Below are 13,816 nucleotides of genomic sequence, written 5' to 3'. Positions count from 1 at the left end.
AAGACAATCCTATCCTATTCTATTTAAAATATAAATATTCTAATTAAAATCTGCTCATCCTCCATCGCCGTATGTACTCTTTCCGTTGTCTGAACCTACCTAAATCTCTATCTCTTCTGACGGCACCTGCTACGTTTAACGCAGCCTAGAAGTTACGTAACAGTCAAACAGCTATCAATATAATTTTATACCATGGTGCTCCATTTCGTTCGTTCTTTCGCCGTTCAGAGACATGCGAATGAGAGTGCAAGCGAGACGTAAGACTAATAAGGAAAAAGCGAATAGCTCTGGGCTATAGCGACCAGTGCGGGCCATCACCCAAGCGGCTGGTACCAATATGGCCCCCGTCGGGAAGAAGGCGATTCGATATACAAGTAAATCTCCTACTGCTACTGTAGGAAAAGATATTCTGCCATAGTCTCTTCTGTGAGCAGTAGCAGCAGCAGGAGCAGGAAATGCAAAAGCAGAAAGAGCAGAATGTCGAGTGTTTACCACATCAGAAATGGGGCCGAGCGATAGTGAAACAAAGGGATGCCTCAGGGCGGAGATCTTAGCTGCTCTGCACTTCTTCCGCCATTTTCTATCCTGTATGTACCGCATACAAACGGGCAGGCCGGCAGGCACTTCTGGTGACTTTTTTGCCGTTGATGCTGCTGCCCAGCTCTACAGGCCGTGTCGAATATCCGCGGTACGGCAGCCAGTACACTGACTGCAACGTGCTTGAGCGAAACATCCAGGCCCTCAAAGCACTCCTTGAACCCTGTAAAAGGTCCTTAGTTGTAAGCGAATGACTACGTCAGAAGGAGGGATGAAGAGAATTGGAGAGACATAAAGAAATGAAGCATAGTTGACTGGCCGCTGCCGTTGTTGCGCCGCTGGCGTCTTTTTCGGCAGCTGCTGATTGGAAAGTCGGAGAAATCTCCTTGTGTATTCATGACGCTAGGATCAGACGCGAAAGAGGGCAGTTTCTAGAGGAACCCACTGGGTTGTGGTTGTTCACCCGTTGGCGCCTCTCAAGGCTCCCGTTGTGGGCCGGTAAAGAGCGGCGTGGCAGACTGACTTCTCTTACTTACTCCTTTCGACTTCTCGTCTTTTTCACTGGCATCGTTTTCGTCGTGTGCCTTTAGTTCCGCTTCAACTGTTCAACTCTGCCGCCTCTCCGTTTAGTCTAAACGCCTCTTCAACTATTCTTCTCCCCCATTCTCTTTCCTTTTTACTTTGGCCTTATCCGCTTATTCCAGCTACCCTGCAATAGTCTAGCATGCGGACCAACAACGCGTCAGTTGTTCGTTCCTCCCGGACATCGGCGTTGAAGCCTTCCACGTAGTTTACGTTGTTCGAGTCACAAACCGTTGGCTTCGTCACACATTGTATAGTAGTAGAATAGAATCGTTCTTTTGAAAACCGGCTTCGAAGAGGTTGACTGGCAGAACAAGTAGAATATGAATCAGGACGAAAACGAAGAATGGACATGTTGCTTATGCTCAATTATGTAGAACTACATGAAACGCTACCCTCTGAATACTTTGTTCGCCATTACGGCTACTCTTACCGCTGCTGCTATAGCTGTTATATTTGGTGGCCTCAGCATCATAACTGCGGTTTCTGCAGACGCTTTCCTCATTACAAACACTCACACTACGATGGCATCAAATGCTGAATGCTTTCGTCTGCTACTGCTTCTGCTGTTGAAGCCTTCATGACAACACAGGTTAGCCCAAAATCGCCACCTCCTTTGAACCCCTGCCCATTTGCTTTTGCCTGCTACTTTTTTTGGCAGATATAGGACAACAACAGGCCAATACGAGAAGAAGAGGAACTCCAAAGTCTCACAAGCACAGGTGAGGTTAACTGGGTTACATGAGTGTGTCAAGGCATCGGACGTTGAGAGCGGAAGGAAAAGCGTCGAAGAGAAAGACGAAGCAGATGGAGAACAACAACAAGGGTCGACCATAGCGCATCGTTGTCAGCATGTAAGCAGACATATATGTGTCCGACATAGGCACGGGTAGGCTTTGGTGGAGACCTGGAGGTACGGAGCTTCGGAGCGGCTTTCGGCCTACATCCGCCCCATGTGTTCTGAACTCAACAAAATTAGCGCTGTGGTCAGCGCGTAGTGCGAGTTCCGACCACAACCCGATGAACGGGTCCACTAACTTGGGGTCTTGTTGCTACCCGAAGTGTTACAATATGGGACGGCAGTCGAGGACGAGATGTGCGAGTAAGCGTGTGGTCACTATTTATACGAGTATGCCGTATGTGATGTATGCTTGCGACGAGCCGCCAGATAAGAAGTCGCTAGCTTTTCGGCTCTTTTGATCCATACTATCAATTTCAATACCATTTTTAACAATTTTCAATGTTTCCAGGCCACTAATTAGCACCAGTAACACCAGTTAGCGCTGCTGACGCGATTACAAATTCAAAGACTACCAGCCGTTGAGAAATGAGCTAGGTTGATCGTTATATTTTTATGCTTACACAGTTAAGTGCCCATGTTCTATGAAGTTCTTTATTAGCTGCTATCGAGGAGTCAAATCTGATTAGAAGATAATAGTGGTGGTAATAAACAGTTGCGCAAACTACAGTTCTGCGAGCTGGAGACTCTGCTGTTTCGTGTGTTGCGCCTGATTTCGGAACCGACAGCGAAGTGTTGAGCTGTTGATATTATCTCTAATTAGGGTAATTTTCTAAAATTATGCTATTGGATAGTAAAATAAAATGTCTTAGTAAGTGCCACTGTTTATTCGTTATTCTTTTTTGTCATACAAGCTTTAAAAATAATCAAGTCTTCTCATAGCGGAACGTCGAGGACACGGTTAATTCCCCGAAATGGGACATCATGCGACTTTTTCTCGTTTAGTGTAGTTCCCCGGTTTCAATCCGAACATCAACAACAGTAGACAATAGCAGAGAGCGTCGGCCAGTTTTAATAAAAAAAAAAACTTGGAGAATTGTTTGACGTCGTTGCTGTCTCACCGTGGCCCTACACTAACTACACTGGAGTCGCTCGCCTCGACTTCAGTAGCCCTGCGCGTCATTCATTCTTTTTTCTCCGTCTGCCATTCCCTATTCCGCACAAACTACTTAGAGACCGCGCGGACGGTTAGTCAACCCGAGGGCCAGGCTCAATACGCGTCGAATGGTCTCGGCAGTGGCGGCCGCTGCTGTGTCCCGACTAGATAGGCGTCTGGGTTTGTACTTCACTGTCGTGGAAAAGCAGCTCCGCTTAGATCTAAAATAGAAGATGAAGAAGCACGATACAGGGTCTTGAAAAGACATGTTGGTTCTGGCTATTGCCTGTTAGCTGCTGGCAGTAGATTGTTGGCAGACTAGTCGTGTGCTTAGTTTGGTCAACGACCTCCAGCCCTGTTTATTCCTGTGATATGTAACCTAAGTCAGCACCAAGACAGAAAGACAGGGAAAGCGTGAGTTGGCCTGACGATGGCCAAAGGGACAAACGCTCCTCTTTGCTGATACTTCGACAGGAGCAGCAAAACCCTAGGGCTACGGCAGGGGAGACTGTGGCTGCGATGACGATGGTGGCGACGTCGACGAAGTAACGATACTCGGCGCAGAGCAGCGCGTCTGTATGATGAGTACAGGCGAGAAGGATGTTGACGAGTTTGACGAAAAGCGAGTGCAGACACTTGTATCCCCAATAGAAACAGGGGGCAGTACAGAAACAAGCGCTCTGATGCACGGTTGTTTACGCCTGAACGGAGGAGGCCAGACAAGTCGTCGATCTCTGCCAACAGCTCGAAACGCGGCAAGCGTCAGAGGCCGCCACAACGTCAACAAGGAGGCCCCTTCCTGAAGCAGGCTGCTGTAACAGCCCCTATGACGCGCTCTACTGTTTAACACTTACACAACTCGAATGGCAAAGAATAGTCGTGGCCGTTGTCGACGCCTCTGCTAATGCGGATGTTCTACTTCTGCCAATTTTTAAGTAACCACCATAACAAAAGCCACCATGACGATAAGTGCAATCTATGCGTGTGTCTAGATGTGATGCGAAAATAGGCACCGCAGTATAGGGCTAAGCTCAGGGAAAGTGGGTCACGCCAGAGGAACCACTGTTGGGGGAAACCAATCAATCTTGCTCAAGGGTTTTATTGAACAAGGAAAGGGAACATCGACCCGGAACTGCTGACACAGTTGGCAACAGTTATATTTAACATATATGTTCGCGCGTAGTCAGATGGAATGTTGCTACTCGCTAACGATATACGTGAGTACGCTTAATGGAAGTATGCGCTACCAGCTGACGGGTCGTTTGAAGATATATAGAGGTTAAAAATGTGCACAAAGGCGACAGGCTTAGCGTTTGTAGACATTGCGCATTCGATCTTCTTTACCACATCTTCATGGGGGTGGCAGTAGCAATGACAAACTCTGCCTTCTAAAGTCCGGCTTCGATTTGGAATGGACGGTCACGTCTGCCTTTCTGATCCTGTCGTGCGATAAGCTCGCGTGGCTCTAAGATGAGCATTTACTTCACAGCCTACATCGGTACTAACTGACTATGCAGTGGAGACGCGAACGCAGGCAATACTTTTCCCTCACGTGTCTCGTTTAATCACTGTCATTTCTATATGCTTGAGACTATACTCTTTTTTTTTGGCATACGGCACAAATCACTCGAACTGGGTGTGTGTGTATATACTGGGTTTCTTGGTGTACGATACACATGTTAATAGAGTGTACGCAGAGTGTGACAGAGCAAAAATGGTCTTTTTTGACAATTGGACCAGCCAATTAGAATCGTTTTTTGGTGCGGCTTCATTAATAAAGTATTCGACCAGAATAAACAACAATGGTCTTGGATAGTCAAAAATCGCTAGTGATTTTTTACATTTGCCATGTGTATCCACAATATGTACCGTATGTATGGCGTATGTTGGAAGAGCATGGCCGCAAACAGTTTGTGGCCATTCTTTTCCAATTTATTCCAACTATTGCTTAGCGTCCCAGTGTCAAACAAAGCAGAAGAAGAATTTAAGAAGTGCTAGTCATGCCGTGTGGCATCTGACAACTGGCAGGCCCATCTCTCCGCCATCATCTTCTGGGTTATGAACCCGCGCTTTGTACGATATGCGCTCTATTCCTTATCGACATTGAATATGCGGTCGTGCATATGCGGCATGATCTGAGACAAAAGCGCAACTACTTACTACTAATATGATAAGTACATTAGACGAGCGGTAGGTGCTCAGGGTTAGCAAAACGATTGCCAGAGCCGAACATAACGCATCATTTCACGTTTCGCTTCAATAACTTCGATTAGGCTATTCAGTCGGGCCTACAATATTTTTTTATTTTACATGAGTTCGTTTTTTTTAGAGAAAAATATGCAACGCATTATAGTAAATTAAAGATAAAGCTTTTACGCTGATAAAAAAAAGGGCTAAATAATATAAGGTGCCCCTTCTCTCATGTTATTTTTGAGATAAATTTAGATAACTGTCGCAGGTTATTTATCGTAGTAGACATACGTCCAGAGCCTAAAAATTTTGATCACAGCTTGTTGGAGTTACGCCGGCATGTCTGCAAGAACTTTATCGTGCCATGCAAACCAATTCATCTTATTTTCTTCAGCTTTTTATCCAGATGACCTCAATCATCTTCTGTTAATCGGAAAAATCGCCGGAACACCATTTATACATAGTATATTATATATTATAATTCTGTGAATATAATAAGCTGTGTACATATTACATATACAACATTGAAATCATAGGACATATCAGTGGGCTGACATTCGAATTTGCACACTGGTCCAGCTGTCTGATTTTGTTATACACTCGTACGTGGAAAAAACGTATAGCTTCAAAAGGTGCGGGTGCAATCAATGTCTGATTTACAATATCGGGAAGTTATCCTATAAAGTCTAGCGAAACCTCCAAGCACAACTTGTGCAAATTTAACGAACGGGAAAACCCTTAGGCCAAATCGTTAAGACTTATTAGGGATAAAATGAAGAACGCCTCAGACACCTATGAACATACGTATAAAAACAGTGTGAAATGTGGCTCATGTCGTGCGCTTTTTCATTATTTACAGACATGAACAAGGTATAGGAGTCAGGAAAAAAAGCCTCTGATCGCCCCACAGAGCCGGCAATTCCATGGAGGATTGCAGGTTAACGACGGTATGAGTGGCAGTAAGCTACGGCGGTTAGGGAACAAGGTGGTAGATGAAGGGAAGCAGAACTCATCCTCGTCTCAATACCAATGGAGATATACACAATTATAACACTAACAGAACCAGAGTGAGCGAAAATACAATGCTAGAAAATCAGACCGAAGTAAAGCCAAGTGATGACGTGGTGGAGGCAAATAAAGGAGAAGAACCAAAATATTCTAGCCGAAACTAATATACAGGAGAATAGGGTATCCATGGAGTTTTTCGCAAAAGCGGTTAAATATGAGTTCAATACAAAGTCTTAGACATCTACTCTTTGTTGTATGTTGTTTAGCATGGTCCGGAAGGACTTCCAGAAGCGGGCAAACCACCAATATGATCGTTCTAATTCACTCCAGGCAGAGAAATTGTATTTTTTATCCGTTGAGAACAGCAGAGTAATAAAACTGGACGATCAAAACAAAGCTTTACAAACATTTTAACCTGCAAAGCTCCGTCGTGCTAAGATGTATATTGAGTTCAGCAGAAGCACGGAAGCCGTATGGCGGTGAAATTTATCTTGCACAGAATGTAATGAATTAGCTACATGTAACACATATTATATTTAAATTCGAGGGCTTAACATAGCGTAATGACGCCAAGCTTGCTTTCATACGGTGCTCGGAAGAATACGCACCCCCAACCAAAGTTGAAATGTGTTTGGCAAGAAACTTCGGTGCACTTTCTTACTAAATGCGCTTTAAATAGTAATGCATATGCTAAAATAAGAAAAAAAAATGAAGAGAAAATAGAGACAGCTTGAGAAGTAAAAGCATCAAACTCGGCTAAACATCTGGAAGAGAGGACTTTAAACAACATACATTATCGTCTAAGAAAACACCTTTATGGATTTGATCTCTCATGTTTGTTCTGAAATACCCATTCTTGTTAAACACGTATTTATAGAGAAAAGTACAAAAAAATATCGCATGAAGCGTTACCTTCGAAATTATCTATATTCTGATTAGTCTTGCGCAGTCGCGTAGCTCCTGGAACACTATTTATTTAGGCTAACGAACACACAGCTAAGAAACATTTTTGTGGTTTTATATTTCAGGTTTTCCAAAGCCTGTGTCTTAGAAAGCCAGGAGGTAGAACCCGCCCGGACAAGGATGTAGGTCCACCAAAACATAAAACCCCTGTTTTATGTTTTGGTTTTTTTTTCTATATAGCGGCGTCGCCCGCAAAAAAAACAAATCTACTTCGCTTTCGGTAACTCAAACTATATAGATAACTGACACGCTCGATATAACCAGAGCGCCCTAAAATAAGGTTAAATAGTAACTCAGATAGGGCATTTGAAAAGATAAACTATATTGAACGACCTCCAAAGCTCGTTCATCAGCTAAATCGGTTATCGTTAACAAAAAGAAAACAACAAAATCTAATACATACAGCTTAATTACATATGCGTCTCAAGTGAGGCGACTTGATCCAATAATTTCTGTAACAGTAGGGCTTGAAAGGCTTGACGAAGCCAGAAGAAGGACCGAAGTCGTTAGGGCTACAAGTCCTACTTTATTGTGCTGCTTCCGGTGTATCATGGTACGCCGACAAATCACACTTCGAAGTCCGCTGCCTGTTCTCTGTTGCCGAACACATACCATTGTATAAAAATAGCAACTCGTCACATATACTAGTCCCGGACCTCTAATAATGACAGCCCGTTTTCCGGCTCCATTCGAAAAGCCAAGACATTGCCTGTTGGTTTGTCTCTTCCGCAAGGTTTTCATTGCAATAGAGCCTTTCTTTCTTCGTGGTTAGGCGAAACGGCCACTGTAGGACTTATGGTCTGCTTCGGTGTTGCAGTCGTCGCACTAGTGCAGCGTCACTGTCTTATCGAAGTTTCTACTCCGGAAGTAGCTAATGCTTCACTCGAAATCGTTGGAGGAGTAAAGGCATGCACTGATGAAAGGCTCTTACGTGGTTAGGGGGCTTACCTGAATGCTTAGACCTTTTGGGACTGTTTTCAACATACTCCGAGTCGTTCTGTATGACAAGAATGAAGTTTGAATCTAGAAATAAATTGTTAGATTTCTGTCTGGTTTGCTCTGGTGTGGTTACCTATGCATGCTATTTTTGCATAGCATATTTATATTTTTGCGTACATATATATATATATATGCATGTTAATTTTGGTAGGTTCCTATAGGAAGTAAATATTCTACCCAAGTAATACTTATGATTAATCCTTAAAAGTCTTTGTTTAACAAAAAGAAGAAGACATAAGCCTACAGAAAATAAAAACGAGGTTCTAACAGATCTAAGAATCAAATGAACAGAATTTTACCTTGTGACAACGCACGAGCAAATAGAGTAGGAAGGACTGTCTCACTCACAAAATATGTAATAGTCATTGCCATTAACTGCTGTATACGTAAGCCTTTACTTACGAGGAAGAACAGATTCGAAAGGACTGACACGTTATCTTTAAACGCTACTGTAGTACGCTTCCTCTAGAATATCTGTAGAATTAGTTCCCAGATGTAAGCGGTTGAAAAGCCATGAATTTCCGATATCCGTTTGTTCAGATTCCTTGGGAAGACGTATAAAGCTTGGCATCGAACAGTTGTATCTTCGAAGGGGCACAATCTATCAGTTAAGGCTGTGCCTACTGGAAGTTTGCAACTCTTATAAGACATACGGGTTCGTATGGGGCAAATTCCTGTGACTTTTTCGTTACCTGCAGGACAAAATAGGAATCATTTGAAGACAATGCAACGCCGTCAATTTTATATTTACAGCAGCTCAAAAGTACTTCGGCGGCAAAAACCTAAAAGAACAAAGATACGTCAATAAAACAAAAATCAGTGCCACCTTACCTTCTACATATGCAAATTAGGCTATTTTTATAGTTTTCGAGCAGCACATTCCAACCAGTTAAAGAATGATTTACAAATTTGTCGTAAAAGAGTCATAAAGAAAAAATAGCTTTATTGAAATCAAAGAAAATCCTTCGGTTTCAGTAAAAACGTATCTTTTATATATAGGAATATCAAGAGGAACCCACATTGGTATTAAGGAAACCACCGGATTTGAATACATAGAGCATCACAACCATTTTGAAGAATCCCTCTATTCGCAGCTCTTATTGAGTGAGGCCAGCCCCATAGCGTAACACCTAAAGATCAACAGGCACATGACCAACATGTTCTGTTTTGTTTTGAAAATAACAATATCGCTAATATTGATCTTACTTTTTGTAGGTAAAACAAATCAAGTTGTTTTTCTATCTAAGACTGTTGTTCAAACGTTAAATGTCTACTTCTTTCAAAATCCATTACTAAACGAACAAATTATAAACTTGCCAGGAGGCAAGTTTATAATTTGTTGCGCCAACAACTAAAAGACTTTAAATTCTTCTGGGGACAGTTTAGCAACGTCTGATCTGTGTCCATGGACGACATATGGATCAGCCAATTCCAGTGACTGCATCTTAAGTTACTTTTACTCGTAACGCACAGAGAAGGTGGACACCTTTGAGAATGATCGGTTAATATGCAGCGAAACGCAACATTTTAACTTCGGCTCATTTAGGAACTTATTCTATTCAGCTACGGTCAGTTTAATTTTATTCACTGACCAAAGTAGCAATTACTCCTCTGATGCTTCCGCCTTCAATGCCTCGAACTAGATATACGCTAACGCTTGCGCGGGCTGCAAAACGAACGAAGTTTCCACTTCGAAACATCTTTTTTCCACTATTTAGACAATCTATTTGTTGCCAACACTTTGCTAACTGGACAAAAAAAGTGTTATTTTTTACGGAAAACATACCAAAAGCAACCGTACGACCGACGCACATTGAGGAGTAGCGACAACGTCCTGTCTAAAGAAAGCGTATTCTCAAGGGATTCGGGTTAGAGGCTGTCTTCCTGGCACTAGTTCTGCAAACCAGGCTCGCCGGCCAGTGCCCTGCCCATCTGATTCAATTTGTCGTGTGTACGTTTCGACTGCATTATGTGTCCTAACGAATAAAGTAAATACCGGGAAAGATTAAGCTATAAAGAAGGGTGAGTGGAAACTGTGTTATTGTTACTGCTTAAGATGAAATTGTTTTGCCGTCGATACTATGATCTGGTTAAGCTAAGAAGCGTGGCACAGAATAGTGGGGATTTTTTTGAGATGACAAAAAGAAAAAAATACCGTAGAACAGCACGGTGCATCAAAATGGCTTGTCGTCCTTAGCACATGATCAACTGAAAATATTACAAAGGTTGATTTACCAATGTTTGGCTCCCGCAATCTAGAAATCACTGAAATATGACTAAACACGTTAACTTTGCCATGTGCAGCCATTTGCACTCAGATAAGTATTAAATTTATAGCCAAAACCTAGGAGCATTGCTCGTATGATTTTAAGAAACGAGAGTTTTTTGTGCTTGTTTTATTAATTTATAGAGTTATATTTAACAATTCAGTTGATAATCACAATACGTTTACCGTGCGACCTTTGTCAACTAGAATCGAACTGTTTCTGAGCGAGAAACAAGCTTGTTCTTGCAAGTCTATCTGTTTCCATATCGAATAGGATTTCGTTTTTAACCCATTTTTCTGGCCAGATAACAAAAGTAACCGATTAGACTGTGCTTGGCCTAAGAAAATCACTGGCTGCGTCGGTTACCCGAAATCCTGAGGCTATTGACTTAAATAAGCTAGTCAGCCAGTTTTTAAAAATAACCTTGCTAGGTCTAATTTAGTGTGTTGCAAAGGTATAGGAAAATGTTTGAGCTATACAGTACGTAGGCAAATATCTCATCTCCGTTTTAGGTAAATCTTCTGAAGGTCATAGCAGGATTCAAATGGTTTGAACTCGCCAATGATTAGTGGCCATATAGAGAATCTGGACGAAGACACATGAACGCTTACCGGCTAGATCATGAGCGTAAGCCGCGGAAACACTTTTATTCATCAACAACTATTATCTGATTCACAACATTGACAACACACTAGTAGCTGGTCCCCTAAAAAAACAAAAGGCTTAGTAATGTTTTTCTTTTCTGAAGGCTTGTATCATTTATTATTATATTCTCATATATAATATTTATCATGTATAATAGCTATAACAAGGGCATGGCTTTTGAGTCGCTTGAGGGGACTGCCTCTGTAAACAGAGATGAGCCCCTACAAGGGTAATTTGTCCTATAAGTTGGCAGGCAATCCGGCTGCAGAAATATATCACTAGTAATTATTTTATGGCGTCGTTGCAACTCTGCCATCTCCCTCGTCACGTGATTGAGTGAAGTAGTTAAACAATCAATCAGGTACTCCTTCATATCCGCCTGGATGAGCAGGCTCCAGATATGAACATAAACGAGAGTTTTCCATAGACTACAGATGTTCCTGTTTGTCGCAAGTAAAATAGCTCCGTCATGCGTTTGCCGTAGCTACCGGATAGTGCACAATGCAATCAGTATCTATGTAAGAGCACTAGCGTCTGTGCTCGCGTCGGCTAGCTTCTGCACCTGAACAATTTTAACGGAAAACTCCGTAGCTAAGTAAAGTATTACGACGTGATGAATGAGGTCCGAAATTGCATACGGTTACTTATTTAAAGGAAAAGGCCTTTTGGCTTGTCGTGTCCTTTTCTCTTATCGGCGATCCTGGACGACGGGATAAGAGACAAGTTTTGCTTTTACGATATCGACGTAGTAGCACGTTTGCGCCATCCAGGAGAACCCGATATATGCTAAAGACCGTCCTGCCCTGTTGACCTTCCCACAGCCTTCCTGATTAAATCTCAGCGAGTATTACTACTCACTGAGATTTAATCAGGTTAATTGTTACGTTCGTTGTTAAGTTCGCTGTCTACGTTGGTGACGAACGTGAGATTCGATTAGGGTACCGTTTATCAACTTACTTGATTGCATATTATCACTGTTATTGCGTTACCCCGATCGTTAATTTTTCTTCTAGTTTGGTTACCAAGCAGGGATCTGCTGGCACGTGTGACAAGTGACTAGCAAATTTGGTCGCGGATAAATCCAAACGACTAGCTTTGCGAGGAATTATCTGTGTTTTATACCTGCTGCATCGCCTCTTTGTTCTCCCTATATGAGCGACGCGCTAATTTTGAAAGTTACCTATATGGTTTCTAAGTAGCAGCAGGAGGCAGTCCCACAATGCATCGACAGAACACTTCGCTTGAAAAGCATTTCTCTCTATTTTTTTATTATCGTGGCAAAGTTTCCTTTATTCAGAAGATACGGTTAGAAGAAAGGGGCGGCAAAGTAAGTTAGCAATCAAAAGAATGTTTTGCTTAAAAAAGTTTACCGTACATTGTCTCTATAGCAGTCAACGACAACTAACCACGGTTAGGCTTCAATGGAGTTAGTAAAATGCGCGCAATTCTTCACTCCTAACCAGAGCTGCTGCTGCCTTATTATTATTATCAACAGCTACAACAACTCAATTTGCCATAAAGGGTTCCGTTTGGTGAGTGATAATATATTTATAGAATTGAATAAGAAAAATACGCACGTATACAAGGGTCTTATGATCAGCCAGCCTTGACGAGCTTTTTGTTCATGCCATGTTACTTACTATTTCAATGAATAGTATGAAACAGATCTATTGCTTCAACGGCACACTGTGTCTGCACTAATCGTACTCAGAGGTGGCATTCCCAGAGAGTCCTCTCCATTTCGATTGAGAAACGCTTTATATTAAGGGTACCGTGTCAACTGTTAGCACCATAAGCGTATTAACTGCCTCTAGCTAAGGATGGCCCTCGATTGGGCACTTTATATTCCTTGAGTTCCTTCCCTCTACACTCTAAGTTTCATGTCTGCTATTGCCTTTAGGCATTGCGTAAGACGGCTGGCTCCCAAAACGAAACGAACGTGCGTCTATACGGGGGTTCGAATCTAGACCAAGCCTGTTCGTAAGATTCGCAGGCCATATATTACACGCTGAGTTATCGGGACTGCTTCCGCGCTTCTGTAGATGCAAAATCATTCAGGTCTGTTGTTCCCCTTGTTCTTCGTCGTCTGCTCTGGCGACTTTAAAAAACACGCGCACTGAATCCTGTTGACACGGATTGCCACGAAATGACGACTAACTAAGAATCTGAGGAAGAGACGAAAATTACAAATCGAAATTAGTAAGAGGTACCTTCGCCCCGACTGGACCATATTTACCTCGACCTTTACGCATTGACATGCTTTGATCGGTAGAGCGGTATCTCGAGGTGGGAGACACACGACAGCTACTCGTTCATAACTAGCCGTTTCCGTACCCGTACTCCTGTAGACATTTCATGTCGAGTTGGTGCGTATGTGCTCGTAAGGCAACATTGAATCATTATCTCTGTCATTGAAAAGATCATTCATAAAGGGAAATCAATATTGCGTACCTGGAGTTCTCCTATATTTGTATCGTTTTATACTGCTGATCCTTACAAAGCATTGAGAAAAAACAGTACTTTGAAACGTATTACCTTTTTGGTCCGTTATGAACTCATCGACACTCGACGAAGTTCATTGGGCGAACTATCATTATTATTTCGTGACAGCGTGACGTACTCGATTTGGAACATATTTTATATCTACTACCTGACAATGATAACTAATATGGAAATTGAAACTCAATATTTACCCAGAGAACTTCAAATATGTGCTTAATTTGATTTCCA

At 42.3% G+C, this 13,816-nt stretch overlaps 1 protein-coding gene across 2 annotated transcripts in view; it reads left to right on the top strand.

Annotated features, from left to right (window-relative positions):
• The window catches only part of LOC111247094 (somatostatin receptor type 2-like), a 240,402-nt gene that overhangs the window by 46,298 nt on the left and 180,288 nt on the right, over positions 1 to 13,816 (top strand). The window lies entirely within an intron of this gene.

Source organism: Varroa destructor, unplaced genomic scaffold (genome assembly GCF_002443255.2).
Source record: "Varroa destructor unplaced genomic scaffold, Vdes_3.0 BEIS01000003.1, whole genome shotgun sequence".
Taxonomy (NCBI): domain Eukaryota; kingdom Metazoa; phylum Arthropoda; class Arachnida; order Mesostigmata; family Varroidae; genus Varroa; species Varroa destructor.
Note: the sequence above shows the minus strand (reverse complement) of the source record. Positions and strands in the feature narration are given on the sequence as shown.